We start from the raw sequence: 24,156 nt of genomic DNA on the forward strand, positions 1-24,156 counted from the left end.
ACTCATGGAAGTATGAATTAAGGGTCAATATAATCTCCAACACTTGGTACTTAATTGAATACTTACAGTATTTTTAAACGTTCACAGTTTGCAAAGGAATAACACGTCAAAGCTATAACCAAAATTAAAATTTAATTTGTTCCTTCATCTGCTGTTTAACGCCTCACACAACAATATTCCAGCTGTAAGTAAATAATCGAATCTAGGCTAGGTCTACAATCCAGTGATTGATATCATGAGCATCGATCTACCCCATTCGGAAGCCATGACATGCATCAACCAAGTCAGCGAGCCTGACCACCCGATCCTGTTAGTCGCCTCTAAAGACAAACGTGGGTTGCTGAAGACCAATTCTAACCCAGTTGTTCACAGGTTAAAATTTAATTATGAGTTGAAGAGTAATATTCATTGGACCTACTGTCCGATATACCGAAGTACGCCCATATTGTGTCCATGCCCACATCCGCCCCGTGAAGATCCGGGGTAGAATAGGTCTTCAGCAACCAATGCTTGCCGTAAAAAGGCGACTATGCTTGTCGTAAAATGCGACTAACGGGATCGGGTGGTCAGTCTCGCTGACATGGTTGATGCATGTCATTTATCCCAATTGCGTGGATCGATGCTCATGATGTCAATCACTGGATTGTCTGGTCCAGACTCGATTATTTACAGACCGCCGTCATATAGCTGGAATATTGTTGAGTGTGGCGTTAAACAACAAATACAATCATGCCCACACCTACCACCACTGTCGTTCACATCTGATGAAAACATTCACCTGAGATGATGCCATAACAGACAATTATTGTCTTATATCCTTTGTGTAAACAAATCCATTAAGAGATTCCAATCAGAACAAGAATTTGTTCAGACAACCTGCACATGCGAACAATGCGAATTAAAAACTGCGTCGAGCTCTTTATTTTAACTGGTGTTCCCCGCCGTAATATTGCTGGAATGTTGCTAAAAGCGGCCTAAAACCATACTCACTCACTCACTCATTATTTTCACAAGACACAGGTGTATGGTGCCTTCCGCATCTTTCTATTAAGAGTTTAAGATTATATCTTTTTATTGTCAAAATATTCATTCATGTTTTTCAAAAAGTAATTCCGATTGTCAAAATTGATATTTTTCTTTAAATAGCACTACACCTACAATCAATTAGCAAGTATTTCAGATTTGTTTTAAATCGTTGAGCGGTAGGGGAACATATGTTTGTGTTTGTTTGTTTGTTTGTTTGTTTGTTTGTTTGTTTGTTTGTGTAACGCCGCACTCATCAGTATTCCATTGGACTTATTCGACTTGTCGCATTATGACATTGGTGTTGTTTTGTCAGCCGTGTCACATTACGAAAATAAACTAATGTAGACACTTGTCCTCCATGGGCTCATACTCCACACTCGTCTTGATGACATCATCTAGTTTTTGTTTGTTTGTTTGTTTGTTGTTTAACGCCGCACTCAGCAATATTACAGCTATATGACGGCGGTCTGTAAATAATCGAGTCTGGGCCAGACAATCCAGTGATTGACATCATGAGCATCGATCCTCACAATTGGGATAAATGACATGCATCAACCATGTCAGCGAGCCTGACCACCCGATCCCGTTAGTCACCTTTTACGACAAGCAGAGTCACCTTTTACGGCAAGCATGGGTTGCTGAAGACCTATTCTACCCCGGATCACGGGTCTAGTACTTTGGAACCCATAACCAGAGTCAACACAATTTTACATGTTTGTTTGTTTGTTTATTTGTTGTTTAACACCACATTCAGCAATATTCCAGCTATATGAGGACAGTCTGTAAATAATCGAGTCTGGACCAGACAATCCAGTGATTGACATCACGAGCATCGATCTACGCAATTTGGATACGATTACATGCATCAACCAAGTCAGCGAGCATGACCATCTGATTCTGTTAGTTAGTCGCTTCTTTCAACAAGCATAATCACGTTTTACAGCAAGCATGGGTTGCTGAAGACCTTTTCCACCCCGGATCTTCACGTGTTATTTTTCCATGTATACCAATAGTTGAAATACTGCATCAGGGTAGGGCATTCGAACAACGGTTGACTTCTATAGCGGTGTGTGTGTGTTTGTGTTTGTGTGTTTGTGTGTGTGTGTGTGTGTGTGTGTGTGTGTGTGTAACATTGTTTCGAAGATTTTTGCACTTATATAGCGATTGTATGTGTGTGTGTGTGTGTGTGTGTGCGTGCGTGCGTGCGTGCGTGCTTGTACTAGTCCGGACTGATGCCGATTTATAGTCATAACCCACTGAGATACCATCCTGCAGTTTAACATGAATACCCCACTCAGAGAGTATACTGTCTCCGAGCCTACCAGTTTTAGCCCCTTAATGCCGCGCACCAGACAGGGTAAAAACAAGTACCATCTTTTAACGCCTTTCGATATGACGCAGCCGGGGATCGAACCCCAGACCTTCCGCTCTCTGGACGGATGCTCTACCACTAGACAACGGAGGCGGTCTCCTGGTGGAGGGCTGGCATGGGCAGGGTTGGTAACCTCCCAATTGTCAGACAGACCATTTGTCAGACACCTTGTACCAGGATTAGTCAAGGTTGGTTAGTCAAGCAATAGTTACCTGTTTACCGGTTTACCTGTTTACCTTTCATTAAAGTTGGACAGACCAGAAAACACACATTTTGAGGAATTTACAGGATTGGTTTATTATGCACTTATAATCATCAAATCATACCAGAAATCACACTTTTTGAAGTATTTATTGAAATTATTTATTATCCTGAAACAACACAGTGCAAAGCTAATATCTCACAGTTGGTGATGGGGCCTGTGGTTGAGATCCTAGTCTGTCGGAAATCTGTGAGAGATTACGTCATGAATTAGATTTAGGCTCCTCAAGAACCCAATCTTCACAAATCCAAGAGAAGCCTGCCTGACCTGGGGTCATGCAGCTGCCAATACCAGGGGATGGGCTGGTAGGGGAGTAGGATGGTGATGTGGGACTGTAGGTGGGGCTTGTTGGAGAATAAGATGGGCTAGCAGGAGAGTAGGATGGAGAAGTCGGACTGTAAGATGGGCTGGTGGGACTGTAGGATGGGCTGGTAGGAGATTAGGATGGTGATGTGGGATTGTAGCTGGGGCTTGTCGGAGAATAGGACGGGCTTGTAGGAGAGTAGGATGGAGAGATCGGGCTGTAACTTGGACTTGTTGGAGAATAGGACGGGCTTGTAGGAGAGTAGGATGGAGAGGCCGGGCTGTAACTTGGACTTGTTGGAGAATAGGACGGGCTTGTAGGAGAGTAGGATGGAGAGGCCGGGCTGTAACTTGGACTTGTTGGAGAATAGGACGGGCTTGTAGGAGAGTAGGATGGAGAGGCCGGGCTGTAACTTGGACTTGTTGGAGAATAGGACGGGCTTGTAGGAGAGTAGGATGGAGAGGCCGGGCTGTAACTTGGACTTGTTGGAGAATATGGTGGAGAAGTAGGACTGTATATCGGGGAAGTTGGTGAATAACCAGGACTTGATGGCGAGTATGACGGACTTGTTGGTGAGTAGCCAGGACTCTGAGGGGTCATGGCTGGCGAGCTTGGCATGTAGGATGGCGACGCTGGTGAGTAGCTCGACGACATGGCGCCCCGCAGCCTGGGAATGTAGGGACTGACTGGCGAGCCTGGGAAGCCGGGCTGCAGTGACCAGGCAGGGCTGTAGCTGTGACTGAAGCCACTCTCACTGGCAGCCGACCAAGAGAAGCCTGCCTGACCAGGGGTCATGCCCCAGCCAAAACCAGAGGCACTGGCCGCTGACAGGACTGCCCACACTGCCGAAGGACCTACCAGTTCCTGCACCTGCAAGACAAATGGAATGATGAAAAGTCAGTCCAAACAGAAAGCGGAAATAATACACAGAAGTAACATTGTGTCGAAGATTTTTGCACTTCTATAGACTGATGCCGATTTATAGTCATAGCCCACTGAGATACCATGCCGCAGTTTAACATGAATACCCCACTCAGAGAGTATACTGTCTAGAGAGTATACAGGGTAAAAACAAGTACTATCTTTTAACGCCTTTTGATATGACGCAGCCGGGGATGGAACCCCAGACCTTCCGCTTTCTGGACAGATGCTCTACCACTAGACAACGGAGGCGGTCTCCTGGTGGAGGGCTGGCATGGGCAGGGTTGGTAACCTCCCAATTGTCAGACAGACCATTTGTCTGACACCTTATACCAGGATTAGTCAAGGTTGGTTAGTCAAGCAATAGTTACCTGTTTACCTGTTTACCTTTCATTAAAGTGGAACAGACCAGAAAACACACATTTTGAGGAATTTACAGGATAGGTTTATTATTCACTTATTATCATCAAATCATACCAGAAACCATACCAGAGACATGCCGCTGGCAGGACAGACCACACTGCCGAAGAACATACCAGCTCCTGCACCTGCAAGACACATGAAATGATGAAAAGTCAGTCCAAACAGATGGCGGAAATAATACACAAAAAAATAAGTAACAAAAGGCAAAGCAGTGCACTGTGGTGTATATTTTGTAACAGTAGGATGTTTGTATATTTGTTTGTTAACGCGACACTCAGCAATAGTCCAACTATATGATGGCAGCCAGTAAATACTAGTCTGGACTAGGAGATGCAGTGATTGATATTTTGAACATCATTGGGGTATGATGACACGCTATCAACCAAGACCCTGAGCCAGACCATCCGATCCCAGCACAGGTTGGTTGAGAGCTCTTCCATCCCGGACCTCCACAACCATCAAAGTCTTTTAGCCTGAAAACTCTGTCAGGTTAAGTTGATTGATTTTGGCACATTCAAACATCATGAGTCCTCACCTGACATCATTCCTGTGCCTCTAGTTGCAGGGACCTTGATGCCGTATTTACATTTCTCTGCATCCAGGAGCAGGTCGAAGCAGCCAGTGCCGATCTTGGCCAGCTGTCCCAGCATGATGTTCTCAGACACACCTTTCATCGGGTCGTGCTCCCCGTGGGCTGCTGCCTCCATCAAGATGTCCACCTGACAACAACAGGTCATCACAGATCTTTCATGAGCAACTTAGCTTTCATACAATACATACATGTCTTTTCAGGATAAAAATAGTCTTAATGTAGTAGGAAGCAAGCCTCACCAAATGAAAACTGATTACATAAATATTTTGTTTCACTCAGACATTTCTCATGCAAATAGGACCGCCTCCATGGTCTAGTAGTAGAGCGTCCGCCCGGAGAGCGGAAGGTCTGGGGTTCGATCCCCGGCTGCATCATACCAAAAGACGTTGAAAGATGGTACTTGTTGTAACCCTGTATGGCGCTCGGCATTAAGGGGCTAAAACAAGGACTGGTCAGCTCAGAGTCAGCATACTGTGTCTGAGTGGGGTATTCATGTTAAACTGCGGCATGGTATCTCTGTGAACTATAAATCGGCATCAGTCCGGACTAGTACAAGCAACCACACAAACACACACACGTGCATGCACGTCGCTATATAAGTGCAATAATCTTGGACGCGACGTTAAACCCCATTTCACCTCACCTCACCTCATGCAAATAGCGTTGATAAAATATCACAAGCAGAATTTTCTAACTGGTCAATTATCTCACCACAAATACAATTATATCTAACATACTCTTGTGCTTGTTAATTATCACTGAAGAAGGTCATTTTGTAATTATTCATAATCGATTGACCTTGCTCTTTATGTATAACCAAATTTGTATTATCATATCTGCCTGGTTCATTTACATAAGCATTACACAACATTCCTTCTAATCTTATAAATTATGTCCAAACTTCCTACCGTTTCCTCGAAGGAGCATCTTGCCAGTGCACCCGTCTCCTGCCTGTTAATACCGTGACTTGTGATGGCCATCAAGTGACCCTTGGCTGTCATCACATCACACAGAAGTGCCAAGTGACGGTAGTTGACATAGGAACCATCAAAGGAGATAACGTGGTTCATCTCTTTCTCAATGGCTTTTCGTACAGCCTCAATTCCCAAGGTCTGAAACAAGAATATTTTCATCATTAATAACAATGATGACCATCATTAACTAAGGGGTGGTCCTCACAGCTCTAAAAGTTGAAGGGTGAAGGGGTCCTAATACTACAGGACCACAAGTCCTCCCCTAATTTTGAACTCAGATCCATCTAACAAACATCACAGACCCACATCAGGCAAGGTATGTAACAAATATGTTTCAGCATTATCATCCTGGGGGCACCAAGAAATGTTGATTCCATTGCATCATCTGCAGTGAAAACCTAACCTTCTTATGCCGAGTGATTAAAATTATTTAATTTCTGCAACAAAAAACAAAATCACTTCTGTGCCACATTTCAACTAAACATCAGAAATTTCAGATCTGACCACAAAAGATATCTACATTTAAGACATAACCTGATATTTCATCCCACACAATTCACTTAATGAATCTGATTTCCTGAAATTCCAACGATTCATGTCAACATAGGTCCCATTCAAAATGCATTTTGTATGGTATTCACAGAAATAGTTGTAAATTTTCAAAAAGATTTTCCTTCCTGTATTATCATAAAGTTCAGTGACTAAAATTTATTTAGGTTTCGTATAAAGATAACTCATATGCCACATATCAATTATCAGAAATCTCAGGTCTGACCACAGGATCTACATTTAAGACACAACCTGATATTTCATCTGGGTATCTTTCTTACACAGAAATGTATTCTGACTTGGACTTACAGCAAACACCTCCACAATGTCATTAGTGTATGTCCTGTTTGGGTCGATGTCTCGTTCACTCAACACCTTCATCAGGGCGGTACCGTCAGTCTCCAGAATCCACTCAGCAGCAGCCTTGTACTCTCCTTCATCGGTGATGAAGATACGCTTCTGGTCATCAGTGGTTGGCAAATGCATGTACACCTGAGGACAGATTGTTTATATGCATGAGATAGTGGCTACAAATACAGAAATAATTGAAATGTTGGATCCTGAGGTGAATGCAACGATGCATCCAACACATCAACAATGGATGCAAACCATCGTCACTACATGAGTGAGTGAGTTGGGTTTAACGCCGCTTTTAACAGTATTCCAGTTATATCACGGCGTGTCAGCTTAATGTGGGAGGAAAGCCCAAAGTGATGCAGGTCTATGACGTTTACCACTTCGGTGAAACCCACGAGCATTGGTATGGTGCTGACAAACCTAGAAACATAATCAGGGCGAACCGGGATTCGAACCCACAATCATAGGTTTCTGGCGTGCCCAAGGGACGCAACTCTGCACAGCGAATCGTGGCTCCTTAGACGACTGGGCCACCCGTGACCCCCATCTTAACTACGAAGCACATGTGAGGCAAAACAGTATGGACATTGAATCATCAGAACTAATTCAATTCAGCATGCACATTATATTCAGCAGACATTTCTTAACAGCTTGTATAACTCCATAGAATTGTAAAGTATCAAAACCAAACCTTGCTTTAAAATCAGCTAAGGGGAGATAATCTCTTTGTTTATTCAAAACGTCCATGATTTGACTGACACCTTTGTCACCCAGTGGGAACTGAAGAAAGATGCCAACTGCAGCATTAGGATGATAATAAAGAGAGAAGCAGTGCCATAGCCAGACGGGGGGACTGCCCCCCCCCCCCCCCCCTGGATTTTTTATAGAAAACATTTTTCCTTGTGAAAGTAACTTGAACTTGATACTTGTACAAATATTTGCCCCAGCTGTCAAAAAAAGTTAACTACGGCCTTGAGAAGGCTTACCAAATAACACTGAACAGTCTTTCCAAAGTTATCTTTTTTATCTTTCCAAAGACAAAAAGAACAGACTTTTCCCTTTATTATCTACATTCACTTCAGCCAATTTGTCAATTTCAGGGACTGTTAAGAAATATTTGAAATCTTAATCTGTTTCAGAAGTTGAAAACTTTTCAAACTTGATGCCAATAAATATGTTTGAAACATTTTAAGTGTGAAAAAAAGTTCCCAAGTTTATTATTTTACACTGATGTTCAAAGAAAATACACCAAATTCGAAAAAAATATGGAATAAAATATTTAGATAAATATCTCGATTGGGAACAGATATATTTGAAGCCTTCTTTAACAACTAGAGATACAAGGCTGAGATGGTTTTAACACAAAATTATTCATAGAATCCTTACAACCAACTCATTTCTTTGTAAAATTAAAATGCGATCAAATGATCTGTGTTTGTTTATTTGTTTGTTGTTTAACGCCGCACCCAGCAATATTCCAGCTATATGACGGCGGTCTGCAAATAATCAAGTCATGAGCATCGATCCACGCAATTGGGATACGATGACATGCATCAACCAAGTCAGCGAGCCTGACCACCCGATCACGTTAGTCGCCTCTTACGACAAGCGTAGTCGCCATTTACGGCAAGCATGGGTTGCTGAAGACCTATTCTACCCCGGATCTTCACGGGTCCAAATGATCTATGTATTTTTTGCAGGTAACAAACAGAATCTATTGTACATTTGTTCTGTGAATGTGGAAAAGTAAAAATATCTTTGGAAATCCCCGATGGATTGGTTGACAGATATACATATATGAGCTTAACAAACATGACCCAGTGTGGTTTTTTTATGTAGTTGTTAAAAATACTGTTTACATTGACAAAGTCTTTAACTTCATTATATTATTTGCCAACTATTTCATTTATAAATGTAAGGTGAAGGATATGTTTCTGAAATTAAACCATTCCAAACGGGAATAAGACTTTTGTTTAGGTTTTGAAAAATGTATTCATTTTAATTAAAGTACTCAGAGAAAGTTTTATTCACAACTGATGCAGTGATTGTCTTTTTGAGAACCATATATTTATTCCAATGTACTTGACCCTGTACAAATATGTATACATTCTTCTGTGTGAATGGTGTATGGATGCGATGTGTATGTCCTATTTTATTTCATAAAACAGCACAAGACCATTGTTTGAAATTATTTTGAATAATTTCGTTAATGGAGGTTCATATTTACCCTGGGCCTGGATCTCTATACTGTAACAGGGGCTAGTGAATAAACTAGGGCTGGGACGGGCTACCCGGGTCAGTTGGGTACTGAGTAAGACCCGGGTAGCCACAGGACTACCCAGACCCGTGGTTGGTTACGTAATATATTGTTTATTGACAAAAAATATCTGGAACTCTATGGTTACACTACAAGGCACTGATGTTCACATTTCTTTTTGACGATGCACCCAATCTTTCTGACTATGGTTGACTAAAGATATGACTTGAGTCAACTTCCGTGTATACATGACCAGATTGTTTGATACATGTATAAAAATACGTTTTGCCAGGGCTATGGTAAAAAAAATTCCAATCGGACAATTTGTTCCTATCTTTTGAGACCTACAGTGGGTACCTGGGTAGGGTCGGGTAATAGGGGGGTGGGTACCCGGGTAGTGAATTTGGACTCATTCCAGCTCTAGAATAAACATAGAAAAGAAAATGAAAAAACCTGATTCAGTTGACATTTCTATTCTGACAAAAACAATCAAAGTTTAGAAAAAGTAAATCTCCACCTGTAAGTTCAGCATCTATTACTTGCCCGTGAAGAGATCACCCGTTTAATAAACATACAGATGTATTACACATTGTGTAATACCAAAACGCGTGGTTATGTACTCTCGGAACAAGTTTCACGAACAAATATTGAAAGCTCTCAACATCCCTTGGCTTATTCAACGACATTGCATGCGGAGATGATAGATCACTGAGAGGAGCTTATGCACATTCGATGACCCCAGCAACCTTGTTGCTAGGCTGACGTCACATGGTATTGTTTCGCCGATGGATCTTGCAACCAAATTCCACAAATTATGTCATTGGGTATTGTGACGTGATTGTAAACTTTGTGGTGCAGGGGGCCCCGTTCCACAAGGCGATCGTATTGTAGCGCAACGACAGTCGTAAGTTTCTGTTAAAGTATGTGAGTTGCGATAACCTTAGCGCTACGATAACTTTGTGGAACGGACGCCTGAATTCTAAAGGTGGACCGTTGTATGGTATTAAAGTCATACATTTCAACTTTTGACGTGTTTGAAGTATTATTCTGTTAAACTCAATTGGATAATGCCGTGGATGGTGTAGGTGTTAGCCCATTCACACTCAACAGTATAATTCCAAAAACATTATGAATGTCAAGTAATAAATAAAATACTAAACTCGCTCTCGTGTAAAACCAATTTTATGAAACTCGTGAATAGTTGTGGTATCTATTCACTCTTTTCATAAAATTGGTATTACACGGGAGCTCGTTTGGTATTTTATATTTATGTTTTCATAGGTTTCACGTCACACAATTCACTGACAGTAACAAATGCATGATGCTACATATTTTAACTTTGGATTTCACAAAGTATAAGGAAGTTAAAGAAACAACCCACCTTGGCAATAGCTTCAATGCCCTGGAGGGTCATGTCAGAGTGAGTGAGTATGGTTTTACGCCGCTTTTAGCAATATTCCAGCAATATCACGGCGGGGGACACCACAAATGGGCTTCACACATTGTACCCATGTCGGGAATCGAACCCGGGTCTTCGGCGTGACGAGCGAACGCTTTAACCACTAGGCTACCCGACCGCCCCGGGTCATGTCAGACAAGAGGTTGGCTTCGATACACCGGAGGAACACATCATCCTCCATCTTGTCTGCCATTTCCTCTTCCTGTAACACAGAAGGGAAGACCATACAACTGCCTACCTTAAGACTACCTAAGACTAATTTACTACCCGGGTACCGACCTACTATTACCCGACCCTACCCGGGTACCCACTGTAGTTCTCAAGAGTTAGCAACAAATTGTCGGCAAGACCTATTCAGATACATGTATCAAATGATCAGATCATGCGTACACTGAAGTTGACTGAAGCTTTATCTTTACTCAAACATATACAAGTCAGAGTTAATCTGTGATTCGTCAGAAAGAAATGCGAACAATTTTCACTAATAGTGTAACCATAGAGTTCTAGATAGTGTTTGCCATTAAACAATATAATCAGGTGACTAACCACATGTCTGGGTAGTCCTGTGGGATCTTGCTCAGAACCCTCCCGACCTGAGTACCCAAGTTACCCGTCCCAGTCCTAGATAAGACATTGTTTTTCATATGGAATTGACAGGACTGCACTCTCAGCTAAAGAGATAAAAGCAATTCAGTTGATTCATCAAAGAGTGAGTGAGTGAGTATGAATTATACGCTGCTTTTAGCAATATTCCAGCAATATCACGGCGGGGGACACCAGAAATGGGCTTCACACATAGTACCCATTTCGGGATTCGAACCCGGGCCTCAGATGTGACGAGTGAACGCTTTAACCACTAGGCTACCCGACCGCCCCGATTCATCAAAGAACCTGTCATCATGGAGTGCACAATATCAGGACATTTCTTCCAGATATACATCCATTATCTGGTCGGAGTTTAAAAACACTTCACTGGTAAGGAGATGAATGTAATTAGCCTCAAATGTAGCAGAGAGCAGATTTACAAATATGTAACCAGTCAACAGAAGATGATGAAATAAAGTTTCTTCCTCATACCTCATTTTTGCTTTCATCGGAGTTCATGATTCGGACTCTCAGAACCAGTTTTTCGGCATTATCATCATTGAAGATGCAGTTGACATCATCTCCAAAACCTGGAAAATGGGAATTCAAATTATTGCTACTTTATGTTACTTCAGGACATAGCATTGCTCATACAGTCACATCAGCACACAGCATTGCTCATACTGTCACATCAGCACACAGCATTGCTCATACTGTCACATCAGCACACAGCATTGCTCATACAATCACATCAGCACACAACATTGCTCATACTGTCACATCAGCACACAGCATTACTCATACTGTCACATCAGCACACAGCATTGCTCATACAATCACATCAGCACACAGCATTACTCATACTGTCACATCAGGACATAGCATTGCTCATACAGTCACATCAGGACACAGCATTGCTCATACAGTCACATCAGGACACAGCATTGGTCATACAGTCACATCAGGACACTTCATTGCTCATACAATCACATCAGGATATAACAGTATGTTAACAATATGGATGAGTGAAAATTCTTCACCAAAGTTAGCAATATTAAGCTTCATCATTGAGACCTTGAAATCACAATACGGCACTTCAACATGGAGTTACATCAGGCGCGTCCATGTTAATGTGTGTGTTGAACTCAGCAATGTTCCAGCTATACCAGCCATTCCGCCAGGGTAAGTTGACAGACCAGCAACCAAGTCAGCAAGCCTGACCACCTGATCCATTTAGTCACGTCTTACGACCAGCATTGGTTGCTAGGGGCCGATTCTAATCCGGATACTCATGGGTTCCCAATTTAATCACCTATTACAACTAGCAATGGGGTGCCACTTACATGTTCCCAAGTTACACTAGAAATGGGATGCACTGGTCTCATGTTAATAAAGCAAGCCAACACACCTGCAGTGATTTTCTCCGAGATCTGTTCCACGGTGAGTTTCCTGTCCCTAATACGCTTCCTGTCCAACTCAATGCGGAGCAGCCAGGCTGAAATCCTGGACGCGTCAAAGTCGGGCATCTCGTAATACACACTGACCCATTCCTGGTCCTCCACAATCACAGTGTTCATGGGGTCGGGGTCGTAGTAGATGGCTGTGTTAGCTGTCACCTTCCTCAACGTGGTGTGCTCAAGTCGACACAGTACATCCTGGAGAGCAGCAACAATCACTCATTAAAATAGAAAATGTGGATTCTGGATCAAAATATTTTTTAGTTAAATTTAACTTTAATCTTTCAGCATCAGCTGGTGTTATTTTTTTGTGTCATGATAAGATACGCATCATGACCTCACTCCATGACGTACTGCACAGAAAATGGAAGCATATTAGTGCCATAGTCTAAAAAAATATCATCTACGCAGATGATACTTTGATATACGTAGATGATACCTACATATACGTAGATTATACTTACATGTCGTAAATACTTAGATTGATATACGTAGATGATACTTTTATATACGTAGATGATACTTGATATACGTAGATGATACGTAGATGATACTTTGATATACGTAGATGATACTTTGATGTATGTAGATGATACTTATATATATGTAGATGATACATTGATATACTTAGATGATACATTGTTATACGTAGATGATACTTTGATATACGTAGATGATACTTTGATATACGAAGATGATACTTTGATATACGTAGATGATATGTAGATGATACTTTGATATACGTAGATGATACTTTGATATACGTAGATGATACTTGATATATGTAGATGATACATAGATGATACTTTGATATACATAGATGATACTTTGATATACGTAGATAATACGTAGATGATCCTTTGATATACGTAGATGATACCTACATATAAGTAGATTATATTTACATGTCATAAATGATACTTAAATATACTTAGATGACACATTGATATACGTAGATGATACTTAGATATACATGGATGATACTTTGATATACGTATATTATACTTACATGTCATAAATGATACTTAAATATACTTAGATGATACATTGATATACGTAGATTATACTTACATGTCATAAATGATACTTAAATATACTTAGATGATACATTGATATACGTAGATGATACTTTGATATACGTAGATGATATGTAGATGATACTTTGATGTATGTAGATGATACTTACATATATGTAGATGATACATTGATATACGTAGATGGTACATTAATACACTTAGATTATACTAACAAATACGTAAATAATACTGTGAAGTATATAGATGATACTAACATATACATTGATGATACATTGATATACGTAGATGATACATTAATATACTTAGATTATACTTACATATATGTAGATTATATGTTGATATACTTAGATGATACTTTGATGTATGTAGATGATACTTACATATATGTAGATGATACATTGATATACGTAGATGATACATTAATACACTTAGATTATACTTACATATATGTAGATTATACGTTGATATACGTAGATGATACTTTGATGTATGTAGATGATACCTACATATATGTAGATGATACATTGATATACGTAGATGATACAGTAATATACTTAGATTATACTTACATATATGAAGATTATACGTTGATATACTTAGATGATACTTAGATGTATGTAGATGATACTTACATATACGTAGATGATACTTTGATGTATGTAGATGATACTTACATATACGTAGATGATACATTGATATATGTAGATGATACATTAATATACTTAGATTATACTTACATATATGTAGATTATACGTTGATATACTTAGATGATACTTTGATGTATGTAGATGATACATTGATATACGTAGATGATACATTAATATACTTAGATTATACTTAAATTTACGTAGATTATACTTTGATATTCGTAGATGATACTTAAATATACGTAGATGATCCTTACATATTCGAAGATGATCCTTTGAAGTATGTAGATGATACTAACATATATGTAGATGATAATTTGATATATGTAGATTATACGTTGATATACTTAGATGATACTTACATATACGTAGATGATACATTGATATACGTAGATGATACATTGATATACTTAGATTATACTTACATATATGTAGATTATATGTTGATATACTTAGATGATACTTTGATGTATGTAGATGATACATTGATATACGTAGATGATACATTGATATACGTAGATGATACATTAATTTACTTAGATTATACATACATATATGTAGATTATACGTTGATATACGTAGATGATACTTTGATGTATGTAGATGATACCTACATATATGTAGATGATACATTGATATACGTAGATGATACATTAATATACTTAGATTATACTTACATATATGTATATTATATGTTGATATACTTAGATGATACTTTGATGTATGTAGATGATACTTACATATACGTAGATGATACATTGATATATGTAGATGATACATTAATATACTTAGATTATACTTACATATATGTAGATTATACGTTGATATACTTAGATGATACTTTGATGTATGTAGATGATACATTGATATACGTAGATGATGCATTAATATACTTAGATTATACTGACATTCACGTAGATTATACGTTGATATACATAGATGATACTTTGATGTATGTAGATGATACATTGATATACGTAGATGATACATTAATATACTTAGATTATACTTAAGTTTACGTAGATTATACTTTGATATTCGTAGATGATACTTAAATATACGTAGATGATCCTTACATATTCGAAGATGATCCTTTGAAGTATGTAGATGATACTAACATATACGTAGATGATACATTGATATACGTAGACGATACATTAATTTACTTAGATTATTCTTACATATACATAGATTATACTTTGATATTCGTAGATGATACTTAAATATACGTAGATGATCCTTACATATTCGTAGATGATCCTTTGAAGTATGTAGATGATACTAACATATATGTAGATGATAATTTGATATACATAGGTGATGCTGACATCTACGTAAACGATATACGTAGATGATACTTTCAGATATTTAGATGATACTTTGATATACGTAGATGATACTTACATCTACATAGATGCTACTTTAATATTCGTAGATGATGCTTTGATATACGTAGATGATACTGACAACTATTAAAATGATACTTTGATACATGTAAATATCAAAGTACCATATACGTAGATTTAAGTCTATTCTATTTTAGACTGTGGCACTAATACACTTCCATAGGATAGAAATATTTTCCCTAAAATTAAACAAATCTTTCAGCATCGGCTTGTGTTAAATTTCTGTGTCATGATAACACATGTATCATGACCTCACTCCACAAAATGTATCATCCAAGCCCGACCAAGGATCCACAGGACTTTCATGGTGCTGTACAGCGATTGCATCTATTGGTCTTGTCACTCACCTTGGCCTTCTCTGCATCCCTTGCTGCCTGGTCCAGGAGGTGCACAGTCATGGAAGGAGCCTTGGGCTTCTTGGAGATGTTGATGATTTCCTTCAGACGAGGTACACCCAGGGTTAAGCTTTTAGCAAACACACCAGCATAATGGAAAGCGTTCAGTGTCATCTGTGCGGTAGGTTCTCCCAGAGACTGTGCGGCCAGGGCTCCTACCATCTCACCTGCATGGGCCTACAAACATCACACAAATGTTAGCAAATGCCACAAACAGATCTCTACAGAGGGAGTCAACAGGTCAATTTGAACAAATTGATTATGATTCATAACTACATTTTTGGAAAAAAAATACTGATCCTTACAAACCCTGAAGATGCTTCCAATAACCTCACTTGGTAAGATGATCATGCGAGGGAGTGACAACCAAACAAACATTTCAAAATCAGCTGCACCATTTCTTAAATGCACTATCGCAAAATATGGAGACAAATCGCGAACAAAAATAACTAATTCAGGATTAGTCCGTAGAAACTTATTAGCGTGTCTGACACATTATAAAAAAGGGCATGTCCAAAATTGTCATCACTGGAAACATACACTGTGTAGTCACCAACGACAAAACTTCAACGCACTAGGAAATAGGGACTAAAATAACTTTGCAAAACAGTTTCAAAAACCTCGGGGATACAATACGGATGGACCTCCGACAAGTGAAACAAGCATGAATTACTCATATTCCCCAATAGTGGTATATTTTATTTGCATGCAATAAAATATACCACTGACTCAAGCCACTTATCACAGAAACCACCAGGTGCCCAAGTCCAATTTGGTGTCATGGATATTAGGAAAAATATAACTTTCACAAATTCCTTAGTCACAAGCACCAGTTCATGGCTGGACTGATATCTGTGAAAAGTTAGATCAAGAAATATTGAACGGTCCTTGAGTAATGCTCCGGAAACAAAACAGACGGAGAGACTCCTATAATATTCCCCTCCCACTTCGTGGTGGGGGAATATATATATTGATGGACTACACGTTTTCCCCACCTCCTGTTGTAGCACACAAACCACCACTCCAACAATCAGCGCTGAGAAACAAATTGCAGGAATCATTCTATAACATACCTGAGCTTGTAAGAATTTTGTCTCAATTTCACCGATGATCCATTCAAATGCTTCTGCAGACAGTCTGAACTCGTTGGCAACACGTTTGGCGCAAAGTGTGGCTCTTACTAAAATCTTCATGAGAATGGTGGCATTGGCGTTAGCCTGGACACTCAATCTGTCCTCTCCGGCCACCACGATCAGTCGACGGCACAGCTCTCGCACACCTGACAGAAGACGAGGAAACAAACATCCCTTTAGAAATGCTGCAAAGCTAACACCTCAACCGTGCACTGAAACTCAAACAGTACATCATGATTGTGAAAAATGATACTATTTTAGAGACATTGGTAATTTGCAATGTAACAGGATAGCAAGTTACTTCAGCCAATACAGATAGCCATTGTGTCTCCCTTTCAAGGTAGTTTAGACAGTGAATACGGGAGTGCTATTTTGTCAAAGATCTCCAGAGATTTTGCAATAGATGACCTTGGTGTTGCCATGACATCGTCATTCAGTCACATGACTTACCTTCTACAACTTTGATCGGGTGTAGATCTGCTGGTTTTCTTGTGTTGATTCGGAAGATTTTCTGAGCATTTGTTATCATTCTCATCAGGTTGCACGGCAACACAATCTTTCCATCCCCGGTGGGGAAAATCTGTCTCAGGGCGTTCCTGTCTTCCCTCAACTGTTCAAACTCACATTCCAGCTCAGAAATGACAGCTGGGTCACCGATCACATCCTTGATCACCTCCTCTGACAAACACTTCCTCAAATCCCTACAAATTCAAAAAAACATATTTCAAATTTCATATGGATCATCCTTATTTTTGTCTACAGAAGTGTCTTCTCTGTAAGAACGTAATAATATCTATTAAAGTTCCCAGATAATCTCAAAGGAACATATTTGTTGTAATTTTGCTGAAATACAATATTAAACGTCACCTTATGTACCACAATCCAAGCCTAGAGATGGCTTAAGGAAGCCAAAATAAGGTTAATCTTAAAATACCTTTCATTTGTTGGTTCGAACTTAAACTTCTTCTCAAAAGCTCTGTTTGATTGGTTGAGTGGAGGCATACTCTGGAACTCGACATGTGTGGCGTCCAGACCGTCCTCTCCATATCTAAACTGGACGAGCTGTTCGACCTGGTTGCGTACTGTGCCATCATACTTGACCATCACACTCTCCATAGCCTTGATCAACCGACGCTTGATGTAACCTGAAAAGTGATTATGTACGTGAGGCACTGTCCAGCAGTAAACTGAGTGAGTTAGATTGGTTTTACACTGCTTTGAACAGTATTTCAATGATAATGAGGCATTTTCAGTGTGCGAGCTTAGCCTCAATTTTGTAATTGATATCTTTTCCCGTAAAAACCAAGCCTCGTTCTCAAATGCGACCTACAAACAGTAAATACAATTTGCTAGCAGATGAGATATTCACTCTCTAGTTTCTGTCAGCTGGATAAACAGGTTTCTACTAAAACAACTGTGTTTTTTTACTTTTATTAGTTTTCCATGTTACGAAATATATTCACTGAATATTCATGCTTTTCACCTGGGTGATAAGGTTTATTCATTTCATGATGAGGACCATCTTTGATAAAATGTTCCCAACTGTATGCATACCTGGCAGGGACTACATGGGCTACCATAATTATATGATGTCTTACATTTCTTCTCAGGAGGAATGCCATCATTCCAGCTTTTGTTTCTATTTCCTTTCTGACTTTTTGGATGGCATAAATGCACACACATTCACAAGATGCAAAATTCTGCGAGCGTTTACAAGTTCTACATAATATTAATGCATACACAAGCCTTATTTGTAAAAATGTACTCTTGATATTTTCCACTTGAAAATTCATTAGTTTTAGAGGCGTCAGAATTCCAATATGTTCATACCTTTCTTGACAAATCTTCAGTGGTGTCAGTTGGAAGTCGCATCATGATAAATAGTTAGTAAGAGACTAGTATCCCAAGTGAGTGCCAAGAAAATAACAGTTGAAACACATGATTTAGCCATGACTGAGCATAAAAATGCAATAACCAATGTATAATCCAAAAGTAATCGTCCACCACAACAGAAACAGTAGAATACTGCTACAGCAGACGATGGGTTTTAGGCAATCATTTTACTGATAGAGGTCACGTGACTAAAATCTTGACTACTTCCAGTGCTGTGAAGGGTTACTTTTCCTAATTAAAACTAACAAACCAATACATATTTGATATTTAAGTTCTGATTTATTTAAGCGCAAATGTCTGTTCAGTGTGATAACACTCACAAACTATGTCCAGACAGCTTAAGACAGAAAGAACCAAATGTCAAACACCACAACCTGTAAACCATCAGTTTAGACCCCTGACACACAAATTAGACCCTCAATGACATATCAGTCAACACAAATTTAAACAAACGGGTGTAAAACTGCCCTAAAGTAACATATCTATCATTAGAATGTGATGCTATCTGTAAGGTGCCCATGTATTTATGTTTCTGGCCGCTCTGTGTGGGACTTCTTGGTAACTTTGAGAGGGAAACTGGGGACTGTCTTTCATCCAATTAAAAACATGTTTACAGTTGTAGCTCCTCCTATTTTAAGTTGAATATAGTAAGCTTAGTGATCAGTGATTGCAGGAAACATAGGAATTGGCATCTCCTTCCTTTAGGATAGATGGAACCCATAGTTTTGTGAATGACTTCTACCCTGTGAGAGAATATTTTGAGGTCATGTGACTTCAATAAACATGTTCTCACAGCCTCTACAGTGCATGGATGGGTTATATTTGGGTAGTATTTTGATAAATTGACACATGTGGAAATGGGAAATATATGAAAACATTACATGTTCATATAGGATTTGTAATAAAAGGTTTATATGAGGTAGGTGTAGAGCCCAGGATTTTTCACTTCCCGTGACAGGGGTTGTGACATCACTATGGGAATTTTAGCATTGAATCTATTTACAACCTGTGTGAAAGCGAGGCTTGGTTTTCATCTATAAGCGGTAACATAGGCTGAGCTCGCACACTGTTCGGAGAAATACAGGTTCTAGACGTTTACAAATGTCAAGTTACATAATCAGGGTAAATTTGGGATGCAAACCAATGATCCAAGGTTTCTGGCACGCCTAAGGGACACAACTCTGCACACTAATTTGTCTAAGGGACACAACTCTGCACATTGATTTGCCTAAGGGAAAAACTTGGCACAGTGATTTTTCTAATGGACACAACTCGGCACAGTGATTTGTCTAAGGGACACAACTTGGCACAGTAATTTGTCTAAGGGACACAACTCGGCACAGTGATTTATCTAAGGGACACAACTCTGCACAGTGATTTGCCTAAGGGACAAAACTTGGCACAGTGATTTGTCTAATGGACACAACTCGGCACAGTGATTTGTCTAAGGGACACAACTTGGCACAGTAATTTGTCTAAGGGACACAACTCGGCACAGTGATTTGTCTAAGGGACACAACTCGGTACAGTGATTTGTCTAAGGGACACAACTCTGCACTTTGATTTGTCTTAAGGGACAACTCTGCAATAACCAGAACCGAAGAGAACATAGTCGCTAATTCCCCAAGGAAATCAAAACAGTGGTGTTTACACATCCAGCTATGGTTCCACTCAGAATGATAGTATATTGTCCTACGGAAACAGCTGCATAAAGCTTATGTTTTACCATGTCTGTCTCACAGAATAAATGTCACTGCACTCTCAGAGAAAAAAATTAGAGTGATTCAGTTGATTCATCATAGGATCTCTGATCAAGATTATCATCATTGAGTGCACAATATTTCATTTCAACCTTTACCAATTTGTTGTTTAAATGTCAGTAATGTAATAGAGGCATCTGCTGCTGATGCTGCTATTGTAAATAGTTCATCACTATCACATTAGCAGTGTTAGATATTAAGGGAGAGGCTTTTGTATTTTAATCCAATGATGGCAAGTCTGAGTAATATTAACATCAGTGGCACCCATCTTCCCAAAAGTGAGTTAACTGACTTTAAAAGTCCAGTTTCCACCCTTGCCGAACTAGGCTACTATATTACGGAGCTACATTTTGGATGGGCTAACGAGTCTATGCATAGTCCAATAAAAATCGCGCAATGAAATCGAAATCCGGTTTATAAACTGTTGTGCAGATTTCGGTCAATTGCAGGATTTGCAAAGCATGTGCATCGCCAACTCGTTGTCAGCAGATATTTTCCAAATCTTTTCATGTTTTTAATCAAGGTGCTCACGTGATTTGATGCACTGCGCGATGTATGACCCGTTTTATCACAATATAGATCTTAATTTTCGATCAGATCGTCCTGACTGGGCCCCAACATTTTGTGTGAAGCAAACACAAGTGATACGAGAAGCGGAATCTGATTGGTCCATAGGAGAGGCTTAGAAGGGACATAACTGGTAATAGCCACTGGTGGCACTACGATAGAGTCCAGTAATTCCAGCCTAGTTCAGCAAGGGTGGAAACTGGATTTTTAAAGTCAGTTAATTCTCTTGCCTCGGGAAGATGGTGACACCACAAGGACCTCCAGACTTCACATCCTTACTACTGAACACAACTGCCTGATCACCCACCAGTTTCTGCAGTTTTTACAGCTCTTTCAACGAGACCATCTCGTCCCCCCACGGCGTGGAAGAAGAATTCTGAAGGAGTGAGACCGGTAAGAAATGAGTTCTCAACAAAGCCTCGAGACTCGGGACCATAGTCATCTTTGGTGAAGTGAGGCAGTGTCCGATGTTTGAAACCGAATGGAATACGTTTACCCTCCACATTCTGCTGTCCCACACAGGCAATAACCTGAAGAAAAATAAAGTAAGTCCATGAGGACTTAACAAATACAACTATTATCATAACTATTTCTGCAAATACTTTCAGGATTTCAGGATAGTTTGTAAGACCTTGAAAGGGGAAATCTTCATATATCTACAGAATAAACAGAAAGTATAAAATCAGTATTACACGACATTCGTTTTCTCAGCTCGTATAAATGGATCACTGACACTATCATCTATCAGGTTGTTATTACCTCATTCAGAACACAAGCAGGCCAAACAGTTGTTTCTTCTCAACCTCCGACCCCCTTCATTCCAACTATGAACCCAGCAGATTGTAAAGAAGAAATGCAACCATATTTAAATACTAGAGGTCATCAGATACATCACCATTTTGAGTATAAGGAAACTGCCTGTTCTCCATGTGTACCTGACAGATGTTGATTTTCGATCCTTTGGATCCAGCCACCACCATAGCCTTGAAGTTGTTATATTCAGATAGGGACTTCTGGGCCTTACTACCTGTCTTGTCGCGAGTATTGTTCAGGATTCTGTTGACCTGAAGTATGACAGAACATAATACGTCCGTCAATGATAATAACAATAATCATAATCATCATATAATAATAATAATAATAATAATAATAATAATAATAATAATAATAATGCACCAAATCCACAACCTAAAGCATGCTCAAAGCGCAAAATATTTTTTTTATTTGTTTGTTATTTAGCGCCGCACTCAGCAATATTCAAGCTATATGACGTTGGTCTGTAAATAATCGAGTCTGGACCAGACAATCCAGTGATTGATATCATGAGCACTGATCCACGCAATTGCTATACGATGACATGCATCAACCAAGTCAGAAAGCCTGAACCCCCGATCCCATAAGTTGCCTCTTAAGACAAGAATAGTCACCCTTCACACGCGATCCTGTTAGTTGCCTCTTAATACAAGCAAATTCGCCTTTTACAGCAAGCATGGGTTGCTAAAGACCTATTCTACCCCGGATCTTCACGGGTCTGTACTTTACAAAGGAAGACTTATCCCAATTATAACATTTGTTACATTTGACAACTTTCTAAAAGACCGCCTCCGTGGTCTTGTGGTAGAGCGTCCGCCCGGAGTGCGTAAGGTATAGGGTTCGATCCCCGGGCACGTCATACAAAAAGACGTTTAAAGATTGTACTTGTTTTTACCCTGTCTGGCGCTCGGCATTAAGGGGCTAAAACAAGGACTGGTCAGCTCGGAGTCAATATACTGTGTCTGAGTGGAGTATTCATGTTAAACTGTGGCATGGTATCTCAGTGAGCTAGCACTATAAATCGGCATCCGTCCGGACTAGTACAAGCAGCCACACACACACATACACGTGCATGCACGTAGCTATATAAGTGCAATAATCTTGGACGCGACGTTAAACCCAATTTCACCTCACCTCACTTTCTAAAAAGTATTGTGTTATAATACTAATAACAATAATAATTTGCCAAAGCCACACCCAAAGGCATCCTCCTCAAAACAATACACTTTAGCCCTCGGGCACCTTATTTCCAGAATACAACCCAAACAGGAAGTGTAAGACATAGTCACGAATTGCAGTGCAGTGATGTACAATATAATACTAGCAGTGCAATGATGTACAACATAATACTAGCAATAATACAAGCAGGGCAATGATTAACAACATAATACAAGCAGTGCAATGATGTACAACATAATATAAGCTGTGCAATGATGTACAACATAATACAAGCAGTGTAATGATGTACAACATAATACAAGCTGTGCAATGATGTACAACATAACACTAGCAGTGCAATATTGTACAACATAATACGGATGGATGGACGGACAGACAGACAGACAGACAGACGGTGATCTGTTTCATACCTGATTCTCGAAAGTCTGCCTAAGTGTGTTACCAGGCGAAGGCTTCAACTCGTCGTTGTGGGCTTTTTCAATGACCTCTATCACCTCCGTTTTGGCTTTACGGATGGTCTCCTGAATTTCTATGTATGTCTCTGGGTCAGCAATGGTGTCTCCAATTCCTATGCTGTGCCCCTCAATAAGCAGCCAGTTGTTGACACATGTCTGAATGTTACCATACAGTTTTCCTGCTGTGTCAAAGCCAAGTTCCATGAAGACAATATGCAGGAGAGCTCCAGATGTGGCACCAAGAGTCTTCTTACACAAGATTCCACAGATCAACTCACCGTCTTCTATCAAGACCTGTGGAACAAACAATTTCAATAACTTTGAATCTCATC

General features: G+C 39.6%; 1 pseudogene; it reads right to left on the bottom strand.

The window, feature by feature from the left end:
- Positions 1-2,738: 2,738 nt before the first annotated feature.
- LOC139448537 (DNA-directed RNA polymerase II subunit RPB1-like) overlaps positions 2,739-24,156 on the bottom strand; it is a 46,324-nt pseudogene continuing 24,906 nt past the window's right edge.

This window comes from Haliotis cracherodii, unplaced genomic scaffold (genome assembly GCF_022045235.1).
Source record: "Haliotis cracherodii isolate W230 unplaced genomic scaffold, xgHalCrac1.p SCAF_7, whole genome shotgun sequence".
NCBI classification, from domain to species: domain Eukaryota; kingdom Metazoa; phylum Mollusca; class Gastropoda; order Lepetellida; family Haliotidae; genus Haliotis; species Haliotis cracherodii.